This window comes from Notolepis coatsorum, assembly GCF_963971535.1.
Source record: "Notolepis coatsorum genome assembly, chromosome: 4".
Classification (NCBI taxonomy): Eukaryota; Metazoa; Chordata; class Actinopteri; order Aulopiformes; family Paralepididae; genus Notolepis; species Notolepis coatsorum.
This window is the reverse complement of record NC_140168.1, coordinates 140,772,355-140,795,660: the sequence shown is the minus strand read 5'-3', so window position 1 is coordinate 140,795,660 and position 23,306 is coordinate 140,772,355. Positions and strand designations below refer to the sequence as shown.

The window sequence follows — 23,306 nt, the reverse complement described above, 5'->3', positions numbered from 1 at the left end:
AGTAATATTTGTAAACAATGGCATAAAACAGAGCTATATTATTGTGATTTACAATGGATTAAGAAAGTTCCAAAAACTCTTCAAGAACATACTGGGGCGGCATAGCTAACCTATTGTTAAATTTGGTACATATTTAGCTTAATATATTTAGAAAATATATGGATATTGGGGCATTGCAGATTTGCATTTTGGTGACCATGGTAACCATTTCCAAAAATGGCTGCCAGCGGTTACTGGCATAGAACACTTTGGCCACCAAAGCTATTGTTTCCATGTTTTTAACACCACAAATAGTATTTACATACAACTTAAAGTGAAGAACATGTTTTATTAATATTTCTTTATAATTGTTATATAAAAAAATAAATACAACAATTAGCGAAGAATGGTTCAACAGGGTTCAACTGGCACATTCTCAATCACAGAAGCAGAGGCCTTTGCACTGAAGTGCAGCCTTCTTGCACCTGCAGAGCTTTTTGCAACCACTCTTGCAGCCACAAGAGATCAGCTTGTGGCAGGATTGTGAAGTTTGTGGCAATGTCGTCCAGTGGGGCTCATACATTCCTTCTGTCTTCACCCACCCCCAGTCAATTGGTGATGGCAGCACAGGGTCTGGAAGCAGTGTCTTCCCACAGATGTGACCACCCTGGTAGACTGCTCTCTTGACGTGCTCCACCAGAGCAGCTCGGGTAGGCGGAATTTTCTGTGCCAAGCTTTTACGTGGAAAGAGTTTCCTTCTTGCCTGGTTCACCTTGGTGCAGGTGCTGGTTCTGTCAAATAGAAGTATGACAAACCTCTCAATAATGTTCATTGCATCATCTGGGATCTCCTTTGGTCCATTTGGTGGGCTGGGGGGGGGGGGGGGCTGAAACACTGCACAGCTGAGAATAGATATATGGGATGAAAACCTGCTGGGCATATTCATCAAATGTCTTGGCACCTGCTGGCTTCATCATCTGAATCATAGCAGCTCCATCAAGAACTACACAGGTAGCATCAGGGGCTTTAGTCTGAGCTGGAGACAGGTCCTCCAGGCATTTCAGAAGGTCACTCTTGGTCCCAAGTCGTAATCTACCTCCATCAGTGAGTGCTGGTGGCTATGCTTGGTTCTCATGCTGGAAGAAGTCTTCCAGGTTTCCATCTCTTGTTTGACAGCTAATGTAGAGTCGTGAAAATGACTTCCGGTTTGACGACAGTATGTGACGGTCATATCTGTCACAAGCTCCGCTCCATTTTTTGTTAATTTCGCTTAAATACCTACTTTATACAACACCAATGTGTTTAAACCTCAACTTATATATTAACTAAGACCTTCAACTAACTATATCAACAGTGAAACGCAGCATGCAACCAAAGAAAGATAGCTCAAAAAGACGTGAAGCAAATTCTCCAACGGCAGTCGGCGCGGTGACACGTTCAGGGAAGGGAAGAGCGGACAATATGGAGAATAAAAAACCCGACAATAGCACGGATCCTAACATTCAAACGACCTCAGCAGAAACAGTCATGGAGAGTATTCCACCCGACTTCAATACGCAGATGACAGATATGATGAAAATCCTAACCGACAAGGTTACTGAGATGGCTAAAGCTGTGGATAGAGTCGAGGCTAATGCTACCGCATTTAAGATAGCCATAGAGACTAAACTTGAGGATATCAAGACACAGATTGTAGCACAATCCGACCGCATAACGGCGGTTGCAAATACTGGGATCGAATACTCACGGAAGCAAGAGGAGAAGAATAAGGAACTATCTGAAGATATCGCCGAAGTATCAAAGGAAATGCAACTGGAAAACAAACAGCTCCGGCAGTTGATCCAAGACAACAAGGAGGAAAACTTGCTCCAGCTGCTAGAAATAGAACGGCACGCCCACAGATTCTATCTCCGTATAGTGGGTCTGGATGAATCAGTCGACTGCACAGATGGCAAGTTTGCTGCAGTATTATTCGAAATCCTAGGTTCTGAAATCCTATCTACAGAACCGATAGTGGACAAACGCTACAGAATTGGATCTGAAAACTATAATAAAAACAACAAGGAAAGAGTGATAATTGCTAGTCTACGGGAAACTGCAACAAGAGACACGATTATCAGGGAATCACGCAAGAGATGGGGAAAACTGATGTACAAAGGAAAAAGAGTGTGGTTTTATGAAGATATGTGCAAACAAGCCATAACACTGCGGGCCCACTACAAGGTTGTAGTAAACCAGCTATTTGAGAAAGGTCTACACCCCATCCTACGGTACCCTGCGAATCTTTCCATAGTGAAAGGAGAAGGAAAGAGATTCACGCTACGTTCGCTTAAGGCGGCAGAAGAATACATGAAGAAGATACAAAGTGGATGACAAGATTCATCTTTCACGGATAACTCTACAATTGCATGGACATCAAAAAACGGCAACATACAAACTTTTGACAACATTGAGAAATAAGTAATTTGATATAAAACGCTAAACACCATATAAATATAGATTCACGGTAATATGCAGATCTTGATTTGATACCGACCATTTTGGAACATTCTAGATTTTTATACTCTATTTTTCTTACATGAAGGCTATGAGTCATAACGGAATATTCTGGAATACACTGGATGGTTATTGGGCACGAGAATGTTCTGGAACATTAAAGCATCAAACAGCAAGTAACGAGCGGCTTGATTGATTGATTGAAAACTTTATTAACAGATTGCAGAATGGGTACAATACAGTACAGCTCAATACACACAATTGTTAAGGGGATGCAGACCAGAGAAAGACTTTCGTCTTGTTTACATCAGGGTCCCCCATTTTCAATTCATCAGGACATATATGACATACATGACATACAGATAGTCAGTACTGCTACATCTATACATTTATGACATACCAGATTTGCAAATACAGTACTGTTTGTGATACAGAAGGAGTCAGGAAAAGGGAGTATATACATTTGACGTAGAAACTGTACATTGGAGGAGGTTGGGTGGGGGGGGGTTGGGTACACTGGGATATTGACAACCATACTGGGTAATCTACATTGGAGGTGGTTGGGGGGGGGGGGCACACTGTATAAACAAGCAAAACTGTACATTGAGGGGGGGGGGGACACTGTACAAACAAACAAAATTGTACATTGGACTATTGACAAAACCATACTAGGTAAATGACTGTACATTGGCAAAACTGTACATTGAGGGGGGGGGGGGGGGGGAGACACTGTACAAACAAACAAAATTGTACATTGGACTATTGACAAAACCATACTAGGTAAATTACTGTACATTGGAGGGGGTTGGGTTAGGATATTTACAGGGGCCAGTGTTGAATTGCAGTCTCCCGTAGGTGTCCCTTGAGAGAGGTTTTGAAAGTGGGTAGTGATCCACATTCCTTTACAGCTTTGGGTAGGGCGTTCCACATTGATGTGGCATAATTGCGAAACGTGTTTAGTCCCTTATTTGAGCCGAATCTGGGTTTAACATGATTTGTGGAGCTCCCTCTGGTGTTGTGATCATGGTATTCACTGACCTTTGGGAAGTATTTTGACATGTACATGGGTACCTTGGTCGTGTAGTGTATCTTGTAGACCAGGCCCATTGCAAGTTGCTGTACTCTGTCGTCTACTCTAAGCCATCCTAGGTTGTCAACGTGGGCAGGGGTGAGGTGGGTTCTAGGAGTAAGGTCAAGCAGTAGTCTGACCAGTTTGTTTTGAGATGTTTGTAATTTTGTTTTTAGTGCCTTTGAGGTGCTTTGGTACCATGAGGTGCAAGCATAGTCGTAGTACCCCTGAATGAGTGCTCCTGCCAGAGTCTTCAGGGTATTCTTGTTTACCAGAGAGGAGATCCGATACAAGAATCGAGTTCGTTGGTTGACTTTTTTTATTACATTGGATGCCATTTTGTCACAGGAGAGATTAGCCTCTAGGATGGAACCCAGATAGGTAATTTCATCTTTCCTTGTGACAATATTGTCACCCACTGTAACTGAGAAGCCGTCGGTCTTGCTGAGTTTGTTATTTGAACCGAAGAGAATGGACTCTGTTTTGCCCATGTGTAATGATAGTTTGTTATCAGCGAGCCATATGCAGATTCTGCCTAGTTCCGAGCTGAGGGTTTTTTCAACCTGTAACTTGTTCTTGTCAGAGACCAGCAGGGCTGAGTCGTCCGCAAACAGGAACAAGTTTCAGTCACAAGCTGACGACATGTCATTTGCATAAATTAGGAACAGTAGCGGTCCTAGTATGCTTCCTTGTGGAACACCACAGCTCACTGTGAGAGGGGGGGATAGGGTACCGTTTACCTCCACCATCTGTTCCCTCCCCTCAAGGTAGGATTGCATCCAGCTCACTGATAGACTATCAAAACCAATTGCTTTTAGCTTGTCAATCAGAATGGAGTGATTGACCGTGTCAAAGGCCTTTTGTAGGTCCAGCATGACCATGCCGCAGTATTTGCCTGCGTCCACCTCTTGTTTGATGTGGTCATTCAAATAGAGAAGGCATGTGTCAGTGGAGTGGGATGTTCTGAAGCCAGATTGGAATTCGTAGATTAGATTTTTTTCCGCTAGGTACTTTTCGACCTGTTCGTAGACTATTTTTTCCATGATTTTCGAGATGGAGGTGAGAATAGAAACAGGGCGGTAGTTGCCTGGGTCTAATTTGCTGCCCTTTTTGTGCAGAGGGGTCACCCTCGCAATTTTGAAGTCCTTGGGGACGTGTCCCTGTTTTATGGAGAGGTTTATTATGTGTGTGATGATTGGGGTGATGGCGGCTGCTGAGTCTCTGAGGAATTTGGAGGGGATGTTGTCATGGCCAGTGGCCTTGTTAGGTTGGAGGGCGCTCAGTTTATTGAGTACCTCATCTGTTGTTACTGTTACGAAGGATCAGATTAAACCGAATATATATATTTATTACTTGAGATATATTGTATAATATTTGTATATCGTCTGATATCCCTTGTATATTCTTTGTACATATACACGGAATATCCCTTTACCTAGTACAGACCATAATATTTCGTTCTCCTATTGGACAGCGGTCCCTTAGGCGCCACTGCCATACCCCCAATGTCTAGTTCAAAGTCACCGCCAAAGACATGCCTGGACATGACCGGCTCTGCGCAAGAATACGAGACAGAAATGAGGCTGGTACTAGATTGTTCACCTAACGTATAAATACGGCGCAGGTGAATACAGAAGTACTGTTACCCAATAAGTTGAAGCCTCACACCACGATACAACGTGCTGTGAAGTGGGCCCGTTTTGCCCCGAAATAGAGCCTTGAGACCGCGTGCGAATTGATAGCTGAAGTATCAGAGTTTAACGCTGTACCGTCGAGTTCGACCTATTCTATTATTTCAGTAATAGTCTATTTATGTATAGTGTATCGTGCGGCTACCGTTCTACAGTGACCAGCATTACCAACGCTTCCTCGTACCAGCTAGTGTGCTTATCCAGGCTGGGCGGCTTAACCTGGTGCCGTCATCCGAGGAGCCCTAGACGAGGACCGTGTGGATATGTACACTGGATAACCTACCCGACGACTACAGAGCCCTTTTCGGCTGGATTATATTTGCTTTGGTCCTGTAGCTGATGGAGCGGAGAATCGTCTACACCCACAATTGTGTGGGATTTACCCTGTGAGGAGCAACGTCGAGCCCGCCTCTAGGACGCCTGAGGCTGGCTAGCTTTCTTCCATGCGGAGCTGCATACCGGAGGATAGCTGTTGTTCGTCTGCGGATCAAGAGATTATTGCACTGTCTCCTGTACCTGGAGTCTCCTTATTCTTCGTTGACCCAGACTTTCGTTACCGACAAATCCTCTCCCCTGCTGGCCTACAACCGGAGGGACCCTACTAGTATCTCCCGCTGCCTTACTAGTGTACCATAGATATAATTCCTATGATACAGGTGGTATTCATTATCTCCTGCGCAATATTCTAATGGACTTACGCTCTTGACCTATTCATGCACATTCTTCGCCTTACAAGCGCGACTCTAAGTAAAGTAATGTAATATAATCTTATTACTGCTAATAAATATTCTTCTAACCAAGATTTGTTGTGGAACCGTGTCATTGTGGAGGTGTTCATCTCATATACCTGTGTACTGTATGGCCAGTAGTAATGTACATAAGACAGTAGTGGTTTAATGATACCATACTTATTCAATACAGTCAGGGAATTGTACCCCTCAGTTACAATTGGTCCTTCGAGCCGGAGGGTAATTAGCGTAATATTAATATAATATTAATATTAACATGGCCAATGATGAACACTCCACAAACGGTTCTCCTAAGCTAGATCGCCCGGAGCGCAGACGGCAGCCACCTCGTTACCTAGAAGACTACGCTGCCAGTCTACTACCTAGCTTTATACAGACGTTAAACGCGGAAAAAGCGGATAGTAAAAGTATGTCAAACCCTACCGACCAGGCGACCCCGCCAGTAGAGACCCTAGTGGGTTCTAACGTAACTGACCAAGCTCACGGGGGGGACCAGGAGGGACCTGACATGACTTTACCCCCCGCCAACGTCGACGAGGCAGTCCCCGGAGAGCTCCAGGATAAAGAAAGCCCTCCAAGGACGGAGCCCGACCCACCACCAGAAGAGACGCGCACCCAGGAGATAGACCTCCTCGGAGCGCGACAGGAGAACGGATCTCCAACGAGCACTGCCAGAAGCCGATCACCTCCATCAGTGTCTTCCCCCAGCGAGGCGGACAAGATGCTGGCGCAGGCCTTTATCGCCACCCTGGCAGCCTCCACTGAACGCGATCGACTCCAAGCACAGACGCTTAGCGAGCGCGAACATTCTTCCATGGAACGAGAACGCTTCCACGCGCAACTCCAAGCGCGAGCCCTTAGTGAATGCGAACACTCTGCGACCCAGCGAGAGCGCTTCCAGGCGCAGCAAAGGAGTGACGACGACCGCATACGCCTGGAGACCAGACGCCTCCAGACGGAAGAGAATATGGAAAGAGACCGCGCTGAAGCCCAGCGCGCCGATGCACAGCGCGGAGCCGCCAATGCACAGCGCGACGCAGCCCAAGCCCAGCGCGAAGCAGAACGCGACCTCGCTCACATCAAGCGCGAAGCCGAGCGTGACCGATTACAAGCGCAGATAATGGAGCAACTGATTGCCAGGGTAACCCCCCCTCCCTCCGCATGGAGCTCCAGGGCCTCGTCAAGACAAGGGTCTAGGGCACCCTCCCCTACCCGATCAAGCGACCCTGAGCCCGGCCAACCGAAAGAGCCTATACCCCTCTCCGAACCCCTTCCCCGACCGGTCCATGCGAGACCCAGCAACAGGGAAGAACCGGCCTACGCCGCTGAGAGACTAAATAGAAGATTACAGGATCTAGATGACCTGGCAGAGGAAGAAGAAGAGGGAGAGGAGGAAAGTCAAGCCCAACAGCAGCATCGTACTCCACAGGACCAGGAGGTCCAGTACAGCCCAGACTTTACCCCCGCGGCTCTGCGCTACAGACCCCCGACTCAATTCACGGGTGAGCTTGACGCACGACCAGCCCCGAGGAACAGCACCTGGGTACACGGGCCTTGGTACCCGACCGGTACCAGCCCACCACGACACGTAAGAGGAGACTCGCCTAGGAGGCCTCTCCTCCAACGCTCACCGATGTGCCAGCCATCCATGGCAGCGTACCTTGGCACACCGACGTTCCCGGACTTCACACACGAGAACAGAGCACAGTACACAGAGCTACGAATGTGCTTAGAGACAATGATGTCCGATGTACCAGATGAACCGTACAAGTATGCTATCCTACTCAAGCACCTGAAGGTGCCCAGAGCGCACAATATAGCGCTGGCATATTCTACCTCTACTACCCCATACACCGCGGCTCTAGCAGCCCTCGACCAACGTTATGGACGCATATGGGACTACGTAATACAAGAGATAAGGAATATTGACCGTCTACCCCCAGCCACAGACAATCGCTCACTAGATGACCTGTCTATCAAGGTACAATCCCTGGTAGGGATGCTGGGGGCACAAAAGGAAAAGGGTATGCACAAACTGTACGCGAACTCTAATGTTGAGAGGATATTAGAGAAGCTTCCGCCCGCCCGACAAGAGCGCTTCAGGCGGCAAAGAGACCACCGTGATCCTAACGGTCCCGAGCCATCCCTCCTAGACCTAGCCGACTTCCTGGCGAGAGAAGTCAACAGCCTACGATTGGATACGTTCGTGCGGAGCGCGCCAAGCTCCAGAGAGGGACCTAGGAGAGCAAACGATGGCCGCAGGCTGGTGACCGTCATGCACCAAGCCGAATCAGTACCGAGCAACAAGAACCACAGTACCCCCTCGATGAAAGAGAAGTGGAAGATGGTATGCCCGTACTGCGAAAAGGAACACTGGCTGTCACACTGTGACACGTTCAAGAAGATGACCGCCGACGAGGTGAGTCAATGGATAAAGTCCAACCGCCGCTGCTACCGATGTGCGCGCAGTCACATGGCAGCCAAGTGCCGCTTAAAGAAGAGGTGTAGTCGGTGTGACGGAGCCCACTTGGACGTTTTACATGACAGTAACAGAAGAAAGCCTGCACCCTCAAGCAGCACAAAGGCAAGTGTTATGTACATTGACCCCGCCAGCAGCGGGGGCGCCCGGGTGCTCTTGAAGGTGGTCCGCGTAACACTGAGTTACGAGGACAAGGTCATGGACACCTACGCCGTCCTTGACGACGGGTCAGAGAAGACCCTTCTCCTCGCGTCCGCTGCGGCCCAGCTGGGGCTGCGGGGGAGCGAAGAAACGATGACGATTCGGACTATAAGAAGAGACCTTCCGGTTTAGCTGCAATATGTAGCGCACGCAATTGGTTACAGCTCCGCTCCCGTTATCGTTAATTTCATTTAAAAACCTTATTTGGACAATACCAAAAGAGATTAGACCACATCGTATGTATTGATAAGACCTTCTACTAACTATATCAAAAGACAACATGGTTAAGGATAAGGAAAGGACGGGAAAGAAACAAGAAACGGCAAATCTAACGGCGCCGATTGAAACACGATCAAAGAAAATGACAGGCGACGCTGTGGCAGATCCGTTGGTGAGCCCCGACGCGGGGAATATAGAGGAGAATACACTGGGACCAAAGACAACTGGCCCCGAGAGGGAGACAATAGATGACAACATAACAGGAACATCAGAAAAAAATACCGTGAAGGAAAAAGCAGGCGATTTTGAGAAGATAATAGCAAAAACATCCATCGGATCCCTCACTGCTCCAACAACATCAACTGACACAAGCAGTTCAATTACACAACCCGACTTCAACTCCCTGACTATCCTGATAAAAGAACAGATGGTCGCTTTCAAAGCACACGTAAAAGAACAGATGGTCGCTTTCAAAGCACACGTTGAACACATCGATACTAAATTCGAAGAGGTTATGAGAGCGGGCGCTTTACAGTCCATGCGAATCACGACAGTGGAGAATACGGTGACAGAAATCACAAAGGCAGTCAAGGCGAACGAAGGTGGCATGACAGAGATGGGAAAAGAGATGGAAAGAGTGAAAGAAGAATATCGGAGGGAAATACAAGGGCTTAAAAACGAAGCGACGGAGAGGCTACTAGAAACCCAACGCTACCACAGGCGGAATAACATCCGCATTGTAGGGCTTGATGAAGCAGTAAACTGCGAAGATCCCAACTTTCCAACAGTGTTATCAACGATTTTGAGTAACATCGATCCAAACAAAGTGCCAGAAGTGGACCAAGTTTACAGAATCGGTTCTCGGGGGCAAAGAATCAACGGGCCAAGAGTCATCATTGTCACCCTGCGGAAGACTACAACAAGGGATGACATCATCAAATTTGCTCGCAACCAACGTGGGAATCTGAATTATGGTGGTAAACCAATATTTATCTACGAAGATTTGAGCAAAGATGCCATCATCCGACGTCTACCATACAAAGAGGTGATGCAAAAGCTGTTCAAAGCCGGTTACAAGCCAAGGCTATCATACCCAGCGCTGTTATCATTCTTGGGCAGTGACGGTCGCAGGTCAGGTATACACACACCTATTGAAGCTGAGGATTTTCTGAATCGAAATGGAGCAAATAACCCAAGGCAGGACGAAAATGCCGGAAACATATAAGCCTCTTTCTCAATGTATACCAGTGTTAGAATGACTTTATTGTGTTCATCAAGGTAGCAGACGATATGCAAGCCGTCTATAACAATGTGTACTGTGTATAATACGATTCATAATACATTATAATTTCAGACTCTGGTCTCTGAGGAGACAAATACATATCATTGCAAAAAGATCTATCTGGAATATTCTGGGTTTATCGCTCAAATGCCCTGGGTCTCTTAGATCATTCTGGAACATAAAATAGTCTAGGCACTAGTATACTCTACAACCTTCTAGAATATAAGGCACCATGACAACGAAGCCTACAACTCTAACAATAAACATCCGGTGTGTATACACATAGCAGATAATAAATTAAATGAAGTTCTATCAGTCTTTAATAATATTTTAAAAATTAACCACACTTAAACGTATGAACACTACAAGGTTATTCTAACAATTTAAGTAATCACTCCATTGAAGGCACATTGAAGCTCTAAAAGGCGCTGCTTTTCTATCTTATCTAATCTGTTAATTCGATTCTAGTGGCTTCTCCACGTTGATAATTATTCTATCTCTCATTCCTTCAATCTATTCACTTCAATCTTCCATCTATATCTTTCCATTGATTTTTATTTAATTTAATTTTTTCTTCTCATTACTCTATATTTTTTAAAATATATTTTAACTTACATTGTTCTTTTCCAATGTTCTTCACATTAAGGTGTCAATATTGCTCTACAATCTTTTCCTTTTTTCCTTTTTTCCACACGTTAGTAGAGGGTTCAAATGAATATGTCGATAAAAGTTTATTCTCTTTTTTTATTTTTTATTTTATTTTTTCTGTCATTTATCACAACACTTCATTACAGTAAGGGAAGGTGCAAGACCAAAAGCGACATTCTATTGCAATAGAATGGAAATGTTAGATCCTATGGCAATTAGCATAGGTAGATTAAGATTACAATGCTCAGTTTGGGCAATCCGGTGGACTATGGGAGAAAGTCAATCGCGGAGGATGTGTTCTTGGAACACAGGCCTGTACGACTTTCTGGGTGAGGGGAAATTAGGGGATTTTTATTTGTATATATATATGTTTTTAAGCTCAGCTCTCAACGGGACCTCATTAATTGGATGTACATCTATTGTAGCTTCACACTCCAGAAACATTACCAAAAACTACACAAAAACATGCATAGATTATGGCTAGTTTGAATATAATGGTATGGAACACCGGTGGGATAAACAAACAACACAAACGCAAAAGCGTGCTCACACTGATGAAAAAAGAACATGTGGACGTGGCTCTATTAAGCGAAACGCACATTTTAGAGGAAGACATAAATACGTTAGCGGATAACATATACCATAATATTAGTCACTCTTCTTTTGTTACGAGAACTAGAGGGGTAGCCATAGTCGTCAGACGCAAATTAAATATCGAATTGAAAGGGGTATGGTCGGATGCTGAGGGGCGCATAACTATAGCTAGGATTATACACAATAACAGGAAAATTGCATTGGCAGCGGTATATGCCCCAAATTTGTACGAAGTGGGTTTCTTCACTTCACTAACCGGAGAAATGTTAAACCATCCCGAATACTCATATATAATAGGTGCGGATTTTAATGCCATTTGGAACCCAAGGATGGACAAAACTTACCTTACCTTTTCCAGCGAACAAAAAAATTCATCTAAAGCATTAAAAGATTGGTCGAAATCAACAGGGGTAACTGATTTATGGCGTTCACTTAACCCCATGACCCGCAAGTACTCCTGTCGTTCGTCGAGACACAACACACTATCCAGAATTGATTACGTCTTTGCATCCCCGAGAATATTTGATAAATATGAAGTGGAAATGACACCCAATGCGCTATCAGATCACTGCTACTTAATCCTGAAAGCAACATTTGGTACACTATCTTCCCGGGCCCCAAGATGGCGTTTTAATTCTATGCTGCTTAACAACAATGAATTCATTACACAAATTAAAGAAGCTCTCACAATATTCCTACGGGATAATGCTAACTCGGTGCAAGATCCCAGAATATTATGGATGTCGGTAAAGACTATGATTAAGGATTTCTCGGATAGATTTTCCTCCATATTGCGCAAAAATCAAAACACAAAACTATCTGAAATGGAAACGCTTTACTCAACGCTTTTTAATTCTTTAAAATACAACAACTCTACTAGACTAGAAAACCAAGTAAACATTCTAAAGACAGAGATCAAAGCAATATACAGACAAAAATCGGAATTGCAAATACGCAGCACAAGACAACAGCAGTACTTCCAAGGCTCTAAACCTAGTCACCTATTAGCCATGCGACTAAGAATTAATGCAAAATTTGCAGATATAACTGCCATTAGGAAACAACAAGCTCTAGTAACAGAACCCAAAATAATAAACGATACATTCAAAGAATTCTACTCCGATTTATATAATTCAGAAACGACCTTTGATCAAGACAAATTAGACACATATCTTAATCAAATTACTCTCCCTAAACTTACGGAGGACGACGCTAAACAGTTAGAAGTACCGATCACATTAGAAGAACTCAAGAAGGCCATATCCGGAATGAAAAACGGCAAGGCTCCGGGAATTGACGGTATCCCATCAGAAATGTACATTTCTTGCTGGGACATATTTGGACCCTTATTACTAAATATGATCTTATACTCAGTCAAAGAGGGAAGCTTCCATAAACACCAAAATACCGCACTCATTTCAGTTCTTCACAAAAAAGACAAAGACCCCACTGAGTGCGGTAGTTACCGTCCTTTAAGCCTCCTCGGAACCGATGTCAAACTGTACTCTAAGATATTAGCCATCAGATTGCAAAAGCATATGACGTCTTTAGTTCATCCGGACCAAACAGGCTTCATAAAAGGTCGCCTGATCAATGATAACATAAGGCGAATACTGCACGTACTAGATGCAGACAAAGAGGACACCACACCTAAGACGATACTATCCCTGGATGCTATGAAAGCATTTGACAGGTTGTAATGGTCGTTTCTATGGGCAGTATTAGAAAGGATGGGGTTAGGAAAAGGATTCATTGATATGATTAAAGTACTATACAAGGACCCATCGGCCAGGATTACAACAGGCACATTCATCTCCGATATCTTTCCGGTATCACGCTCAGCCAGACAGGGTTGCCCTCTTAGTCCCGGACTATTCAATCTATCATTAGAACCTTTAGCACAATTTATAAGACAATCCCAACACATAGAACCAATAGTAATCAAGGGCACACATCTTAAAATTAGTTTATATGCGGACGACGTAATATTGTTCATGCAAAACCCCAACAACACATTGCCGCATATACTCAAGTTGATAGAAAACTTTGGTGATTTATCGGGATTTAAAATAAATTGGCCTAAGTCGGCTTTTCTTCCTCTTAACACCAGTGCAAAAAAAGACACAACCCTCCCAGGTGCGATACCCATGGTCAAACATTTCAGATGCTTGGGTGTGGAAATATTTCCCACCATAAGACAAACGGTGAAGCACAATTACACAAAAATACAGAACAAAATCAAAGACGACCTGGACAGGTGGGCAAAACTTAAAAACTCAGTACAGGCAAGGGTATCAATAGTTAAGATGGATTACAAACCTCCACATACAAATTTATTTGGAATAACAAACCACCTCGCATAAAAAGATCCACAGCACAGAGAAATAAAGCAGACGGTGGCATGGCAGTCCCAGATTTTTTACAATATTTTAAGGCCTTCACATTAAGACCAGTGAAGATATGGTTTGACCCCCAGGCTTTGGTATCTTGGAGAGAATTAGAAGAAAACATGGTAGCCCCACAGAGACTGAAAGACATAGCACACACTAAACTTTCAATCAAGCATTGTGAGCGAGAATTTGGCCCAATAATTACCCATGCAATCAGAACATGGCGGGAAACACAAAAGAAATATCCTAACCCTCAAGAATGGCATAATCACACTCCCATATTCAATAACAATGCACTCTTAATGGGAAAACGACCTATAAGATTCCCTATATGGGAAGAGAAAGGCATACACTCATTAGGGGATATTTTTAATAACAAGGGCCTCTGTAGTTATGTCGAAATATGCATAAAGTTTAACCTCACCGAGTCCACATGGCTTTTTTACATACAGTTACGACTTTGTATGAGATCTCACGGTGTTCCATTACTCGTACCAATTGAACACCACAGATACCACAAATTTTTCTATGAAAGAGATGCATTGGGAGGTTTTGTATCAAGTTTTTATTATCAATTACTAACGTCCTCGTATGAAACCCTTCAAATAGACACTGTCTGGAGGAGGGATATACCAGACCTGGAATATGACTTTGATTGGCAAGGAGCCTGGGCAAATGTCCGACTTACATCAAGGAACCCGGATCATCAACAAATCAATCTGAACTATATTCACAGGACATACTTGACTCCTATAAGGCTGTGCAAAATGGGGCTTATACAAGACTCCAAATGCTCCCAATGTACAAATGGGGACGAAGGAACATTTATGCACATGTATTGGGACTGCCCACCAGTTAAGGCATTCTGGAAAGATGTGTCCCAACAATTATCAACACTCGTATTTTGGAATATACCTGTACACCCCGCGGTATTACTATTGAATGATGTTTTTGAGTTTGCAGTGAATCCACAACTAAAAAGATTGGTTTTATCGGGTATCACAGTAGCTAAAAAACTGATCGCATCACGTTGGTTTCAAACGGAAAAAATGTGCCGAAAAGTGTGGTTTCTTACATATCTTGATGTGATATATCAAGAAATATCTACAGCAAGAATTCTGGGGCTCAATGAATCCAAAATGTCAATGTGGTTAGAAGTGGTGGAGAGAATAAAAGCTAGCTTATAATGGTGGTGTCTGGTTAGGAGTGAGGGATAATGGAGGTACTATCCAAGAGGGGGTCCGGGAGGGGGGGGTTTGAGCTGGAGCATATGTGTGTAGGGTTTTAGAAAATAGGTATTAGGGGTATATTATATACTAACATTTATATAATTGTAATTTCGCTGGATATACACTGTATACGGCTAAAATGTTATTATAGACTATTTTTGTTTTACCCTGTTTCTGTACTTGCATATATTATAACCACCTTTACTGAAAGTTTCATTATGCATTGTGTGTTGAGTACTGACTTTTAATAATTTTTTGTTTTGCAATAATAAAAAAAATATAAAAAAAAAAAAAAAAAATAAGAGACCTGAAGACGATCAAGGGCGAGAATGTCTCCTTCACTATCGCAGCAAGCGGGCAGCCAGAGAGACGGTATAGGATCACTAACGATTTCACCAGCCAAGACATAGGCCTGTCGCAGTACACCTACCCCATCGCCAAGCTGATGGATAAATATGTGCACCTGCGTCAACTACCTATACCGCTCATAGACGGTGCCACCCCGACCCTGCTGATAGGATCCGACCATGCACACCTCATCGTCCCGATGGACCGGGTCCACACTGGGCCCAGAGGCTGTCCAGCAGCAGTCGAGACCCGCCTAGGATGGACACTACAAGGCCCCCTCTCCAGGTCTCCCAACCGAACAGCAGCCACTAGCTGCCTCCACTCCAGAGTGACAGAAGAAGACACCACCCTCCTACAGCACGTCGAGAGGCTATGGACACTAGAGACAATGCCCTTTAAGAACGAAAAGAAACACATTCGTTCCAAGGAAGACATTTATGCTATAGCCCTCCTCGAGCAGGGGACAAAGAGAGTCAAAGTCAACAGAGTGATGAGATACGCAACTCCACTCCTGAGGCGAGAGGGTATGCCTACCTTCCACGCCCCAAAAGAAGCGACGGAGCGGTATCTATCGAACACAGAGCGGCGCCTAGCCAGAGACCCCGCTCAAGCTACTGTGTACCGCGCTGAGATTAACAAGCTAATCACAGCGGGACACATAAAGAGAATTGACATTAAAGAGGCCGATCAGACGACCGAATCATGGTACGTGCCGCACCACAAAGTCCACCACAACGGCAAGGATCGGATTGTGTTTAACTGCAGCTACCAGATCGGATCACAAAATCTGAATAAAGAGCTCTTGCCCGGCCCAACACTCGGCCCCTCTCTACTAGGCGTGTTGCTACGTTTCCGCCAGAACAAGGTGGCCATCAGCGGCGACATCAAAGGGATGTTCCTGCAGGTGCGACTAGTGGAAGAGGACAAGCCCCTGCTGCGGTTCTTATGGAGAGAGAGGATCGGGGATGAGCAACCATCCATCTATCAATGGGAAGTCCTCCCTTTCGGAACCACAAGCAGCCCATGCTGTGCTACGTTTGCACTGCAAAAACACGTCGCAGAGGACCCAGCAGCTGATGAAGAGGTCCGACAAAGTGTAGGAAATAGTTTCTACGTGGACAACTGTCTGCAAAGCGTCTCGACGCCAGAAGAAGCCGAGGCCCTCCTACTCAAGCTCCGCGCCTCCCTGATCAAAGGCGGCTTTGATCTCCGGCAGTGGGCCAGCAGCGACCCTCAAGTGTTGCGCAGCCTCTCCCCAGAGGACAAGGCAGCAAGCAGCGAGACCTGGATGGCGACCATCCCAGGAGAAGGCCAAGAAATGACATTAGGACTAGTCTGGCGCTTCAAAACAGACTCGCTCCATTATAAACACACACCCCTGACCAAGGAGCAGGGAAGGTCAACTTCACTACCGACCACAAGACGGAGTGTATACAGAACACTCGCCAGACAATATGACCCGTTGGGATGTATTCTACCTTACACCACCAGAGCAAAGATGATTGTGCGAGCGCTATGGGACAAGGACCAGGGCTGGGACGATCCCATACCCGAACACCTTGCCTCCACATGGAGAGAGTGGGAGACAGAACTCAGCTCGCTCCCAGGTGTCAACATACGCCGCAGCTACTTCCCACCCACAGTGAGGCCGGAGACGTGTCAGATAGACCTGCACGTCTTCAGCGACGCCTTCGAAGTAGCCTACGGTTCGGTGGCCTACTTTCGGGCCCGAGATGAGGGAGGAGAAATACATACTGCCTTCATCCTGGCTCGCTCAAGAATAGCCCCCCGCAAGCAACAATCTATCCCGCGTCTAGAGCTCTGCGCAGCCCTAGCAGGAGCGCAACTCGCCACGTTAATCCAACGTGAACTCACCATCCCGGTGCAATGAACAATCCTGTGGTCAGACTCCATGACCGTACTCACATGGATCCAGTCCGATTCGTGTAGATACAAGGTCTTCGTGGGAGTCAGAATCACAGAGATCCAAGAGTTAACAGAAGCAGCATGCTGGAGGTATGTGGACACAAAACAGAACCCAGCTGACGTCATCACACGGGGAATGTCCCTGGATGACCTCACCCGTCACAATCTCTATAGTGACGGTCCCGAGTTCCTCAAGCTCCCGGAAGAAGAGTGGCCTACACCCACCCCACGGGAGGCGAGTGAAGAGGAGGCAGAGAAGAAGAAATCTATGTTCTGTGGGTTGACACACACACTCGTCCCCACAGATCCCAACATAGACGACTGCCCCACCCTTGAGAGTGCGCAGTTAAAGACATTCCTGTGGCACCACCCAGAGGTTCCGTCCACTACTGACATTACTGCAGCTAACTACGAAGAAGCAGAACTCCTTCTGCTACAGTGAGCCCAAAGAGACTCGTTCCCCGACGAGCTAGACTGTCTGCAGGGATCAAAGCCAGTCCCGTCAGACAGCAGACTGCTCCACTTAGCCCCTGAGAGCGACGCCCATAATCTCATCAGAGTGGGTGGTCGTCTGAGGAGAGCCCCAGACTTACCGGATGACGTCAAGTACCCGATAGTCTTAAACAGCCGACACAAGGTCACAGAGCTCATCATAAAGAAATACGACGAGGACGTGCACCACGCCGGGGCAGAGAGAGTCTTCGCGGAGATCAGACGTCGTTATTGGATACTGCAAGGAAGAGAAGCAGTACAACGCTTCCAGCGGACTTGTCTAGACTGTCGCAAATGGCGAGCACAGCCCAGTATACCCAGGATGGCTGACCTACCCCCCTGTCGCCTCCGACTCGGCGACAAGCCTTTTCACTCCACCGGTATGGACTGTTTCGGCCCGCTGTATGTAAAGAAAGGAAGAGGGACGGAGAAGCGGTGGGGTATTGTATTCAAATGCATGACCACCCGAGCGATACACATAGAACTCCTTCCAACCATGAGTACGGACTCATTCCTTATGGCCTTCCGGAGATTCACATCGCGGAAAGGAAAACCGTCTATATTATTGTCTGATCACGGGACAAACTTCAAAGGCGGAGAAAGAGAGCTGAGAGAGAGCTTCCAAGCTATGGGCCCAGAACTTAAGACCCACCTCGCTCCCTCTCAGATTGATTTCCAGTTTAATCCCCCGAATGCACCTCACTTCGGTGGAACTTGGGAACGAGAAGTACGTTCAATAAAGACAGCCCTGTACGCCGTGCTTGGGGCCCAGACCGTGGCGGAAGAAGTCCTCACGACAGTCCTCACGGAGATCGAGGGAGTATTGAACTCAAAGCCCCTCGGTTACGTCTCAAGTGATGTAGCAGATGTCGACCCAGTCACCCCCAACACTCTCTTGATGGGGCGGCTGGACCCCGCGCTACCACAGATAGTGTACAGGCCTGAAGAAGCGAACGGCCGAAGAATGTGGAGGTACAGTCAAGTATTGGCTGACAAGTTTTGGAACAGTTTCCTCCTCCACTATCTACCGTCTCTACAGACCCGCCAGAAATGGGTGAAAGAAAGAGACAATTTGACGGAAGGTACAGTCGTCATGATTATCGACCAGTCAATACCCCGAGCTATGTGGCCGGCCGGCCGCGTAAGCAAAGTGATCACTGGTGCCGACGGAAAGGTCAGAGCGGCAGAAGTGCTCGCCCAAGGGCGGACATACACCCGGCCCGTGGCGAGGCTGATAGAGTTGCCAAGGCTCCCCGACTCTCTCGATGACGACCATGACCCCCCGACTTTGTGAACTGCCCTACCCTCACAACGGACATTGAGTAGTGGACAGTGCGGTTAATCTGTCTCTGCTTATCTAATTAGGTGCGGACTAATTAGGAGGCGGCTGTTACGAAGGATCAGATTAAACCGAATATATATATTTATTACTTGAGATATATTGTATAATATTTGTATATCGTCTGATATCCCTTGTATATTCTTTGTACATATACACGGAATATCCCTTTACCTAGTACAGACCATAATATTTCGTTCTCCTATTGGACAGCGGTCCCTTAGGCGCCACTGCCATACCCCCAATGTCTAGTTCAAAGTCACCGCCAAAGACATGCCTGGACATGACCGGCTCTGCGCAAGAATACGAGACAGAAATGAGGCTGGTACTATATTGTTCACCTAACGTATAAATACGGCGCAGGTGAATACAGAAGTACTGTTACCCAATAAGTTGAAGCCTCACACCACGATACAACGTGCTGTGAAGTGGGCCCGTTTTGCCCCGAAATAGAGCCTTGAGACCGCGTGCGAATTGATAGCTGAAGTATCAGAGTTTAACGCTGTACCGTCGAGTTCGACCTATTCTATTATTTCAGTAATAGTCTATTTATGTATAGTGTATCGTGCGGCTACCGTTCTACAGTGACCAGCATTACCAACGCTTCCTCGTACCAGCTAGTGTGCTTATCCAGGCTGGGCGGCTTAACCTGGTGCCGTCATCCGAGGAGCCCTAGACGAGGACCGTGTGGATATGTACACTGGATAACCTACCCGACGACTACAGAGCCCTTTTCGGCTGGATTATATTTGCTTTGGTCCTGTAGCTGATGGAGCGGAGAATCGTCTACACCCACAATTGTGTGGGATTTACCCTGTGAGGAGCAACGTCGAGCCCGCCTCTAGGACGCCTGAGGCTGGCTAGCTTTCTTCCATGCGGAGCTGCATACCGGAGGATAGCTGTTGTTCGTCTGCGGATCAAGAGATTATTGCACTGTCTCCTGTACCTGGAGTCTCCTTATTCTTCGTTGACCAAGACTTTCGTTACCGACAAATCCTCTCCCCTGCTGGCCTACAACCGGAGGGACCCTACTAGTATCTCCCGCTGCCTTACTAGTGTACCATAGATATAATTCCTATGATACAGGTGGTATTCATTATCTCCTGCGCAATATTCTAATGGACTTACGCTCTTGACCTATTCATGCACATTCTTCGCCTTACAAGCGCAACTCTAAGTAAAGTAATGTAATATAATCTTATTACTGCTAATAAATATTCTTCTAACCAAGATTTGTTGTGGAACCGTGTCATTGTGGAGGTGTTCATCTCATATACCTGTGTACTGTATGGCCAGTAGTAATGTACATAAGACAGTAGTGGTTTAATGATACCATACTTATTCAATACAGTCAGGGAATTGTACCCCTCAGTTACAGTTACCATTTCCAGCTTGAAGTCGTCCTTGCAGACCCCTAGGTTTTTGTAGTAAGCTACTATGTGTTCTACCCCATAAAGCCCTGAGTGGGAGGGTAGTTTGTTTACCAGTGTTGTGGCTATGTTTGTGAAGAAAATGTTTAAGTAATTGGCTACATCCAGCTTGTCTGTGATGAGCGTGTTGTCCGTTTTTATGTTTATGTTTGAGAATCTGGTTTTAAGTTTTTTACTGCATCCTAGTTGATTATTGAGTAATTTCCAAAGTTCACGTGGTTTGTTTTTGTTTTCCTCAGTTTTGTCATTGATGAAATTCTTTTTTGCAGTTTTGATCATGGAGTTTACGTCGTTTCTTAGTCTGTTTCTTTCTAGTTTGAGTTCAGTCACGTGGGCTTGGAGTTCACTGCTCGTGCTTTTAGTAAGCTTTGACTGACTTTTACGAAACTCAGAGCATTTTTTGTCTCTGGTTTTCATAGCGGCCAGTATTTCGGAGTGCATCCACGGCTCAGCGCGATTTTTTACCCTGGTGGTTCTTAGGGGGGCCATGTCGTTTAGTATTGTTGAGAATTTGGTTTTGAAACCAAGCCATGTTTCTTCAACCAGTGTACCATTGAGTTCATCTGACCAGTCCAGACTCTCCAGTTCAAGGTTGAAGGCCTCGCTAGAGTAGGTTTTGAGGTCTCTAGATGTGACTGTTTTGTGGCAGCCAGCCTTTTGTTTTAGTTTTTTGCGGGTACAGAATATCATATAATGATCACTTAACCCGCATGCTATAACCCCTTTATTGGAGATCTTGGACTTGTCGGAGGTCAGAATGAGGTCAATGGTAGTCTGAGTTGATTCACATACACGTGTGGGTTGGGTGATTAGCTGGCTGAGGCCGTGCAGATCACAAAACCTACTGAATGACTTGAAGACGGGTGCATCTTTTCGTTGCATATCCGTGTTCCAGTCTCCAATAAGAATTTTGTCTACATCCTCAACTCCAGCTAAACACCCATCCAGTGTATCATAAAGCCACTATGATCTGGCGGCCTGTAGACTGTGCCAACCAGTAGGGATTTCGCCCTTTCGAATAGGATTTCCACCCATACAGTTTCAATTGATTTATGATTCAGGTCATTTCTGTTGATGAATTTGGTGTCCTTGTGTATGTACACACAGACACCACCTCCATGTTTGTTCCTATCATTCCTGATTATTGAGTAGTTCTCAATCTCTATCTCTGGATCTTTTACAGAATCGTCAAGCTTAGTTTCTGAGAAGCACAGTATGTTTGCCTTACCATTTATGAATAATTGTTTGATTTCATCCAATTTGTTTTTTAAGCTGTTAATGTTAATGTGAAAAATGTTCAGTCCATTGGCGTTGGTTATTTCATTGATGTTGGCAGGTTCGAAGTATTGTTCGTTTGTGATCTGTTCCTCTGTGTGGGGCTGGGGGGCTTTGTTGTTGTGGGTGGGAAGGGGGGAGGGGGGGGTCGTGTCCCGCGCCGTGCTGGAACAACAAAGAAGGGGGGAGGGGGGGGGGGGGTCGGGTCCCGCGCCGTGCTGGAACAACAAAGGACTCGTTCCTGGATGTTTTCGTTGTTAGCTCTGCTAGCTAGCCGGCTATCGGGCGTCGAGATGTTTAAATCCCGCGTCGAGTTGGTCGTCATGGTTTCGACCCTCGGTTCACCTCCATCGCTTCTTGCGTTGCCAGACCAAGTCTTCTAGCCTGAGTTCTGGTCAAAACCAGAACAGCACTGGCTGACAGCACTATGGAATACAATACCTTTTTCAAGGATGGCCCCGTGAAATAACAATGATATGAGTCTTGGTCATGAAATAGACGTGAAGAACAACGACCACCATAACAGATTAATGATCACGCATGACGGTGGACGATCTGCATACAAGTATTTTTTTTGATCCACTTTTTCTCCCATATTTCATATTTTTCTCCCATCCCAATTTCGTATCATCCAATTCAACCCTCCCCTGTCACGAACGCTGTTTCTTGCCTCCCACAAGCCGGCTGCAATGTGGACTAAGTCATACATAGCACAAGTCCCCTCCGGTACTTGAGGTAACAGCAGTCGCATCTTTTCACCTGCGCAGCTCGATCTCTCAGTGTCGAGGAGTAACGCGTGGGAGGCTCACGCTGCCCCCGACACTTCCTGATTCTACTGCGCAGGCGCACCAACCGACTTGTAGGAGTCGCTTGTTCACAACGTTCGATCCCCACCCTTCAGTTTTCCCTCCCCGTAATACGGCCAATGTGTATTACTGCGGACGACCAGCCAAACTGAAAAACAATGTGGAGAGCTGGATTCGAACCCGCGAATCCTAGCGTCTCCACACTGGTGGCAAGTGCCTTGCCCACTACACCACCTAGCCGCCCCTGCATACAAGTATTTAAAATCTCCTTGTTGTTTAGATGTGTAAACATACAAAGGTATTTAAAAAATTAAGTAGATATTCCCGGATTAGATGGGTTTTCGATATCTAATTCTAAACAGCACTATTTCTTATTCTTTATTTCGTTATTCTGAAATGTTCTAACCAAAGAATGTTAATAGAAGGTTTAAAAAAAAAAAGGAAAAAAAAGAGGTTTAAATGAATATACCAATCGAGGTATAATTTTCATTCTGTTATAATTACATTAAGGGGAGAGAGGCTTGGTCACAGGTGACATTCTATTAAATTAGAATTAAAGCATAGATCCTATGGTATACATAGGAAAGATTAGGATAAATTGCTCATCCTGGGCAGACCGGAGGTGCAGGAAAGGAAGAGGTTGTACGAGAAGGAGGTATCAAAT

The 23,306-nt window shown here is 45.7% G+C and overlaps 1 protein-coding gene across 1 annotated transcript in view; it reads left to right on the top strand.

The window, feature by feature from the left end:
- Window positions 1-23,306, top strand: part of LOC311227364 (active breakpoint cluster region-related protein) — a 133,536-nt gene that overhangs the window by 56,108 nt on the left and 54,122 nt on the right. The gene's annotated exons all lie outside the window — the stretch shown is intronic.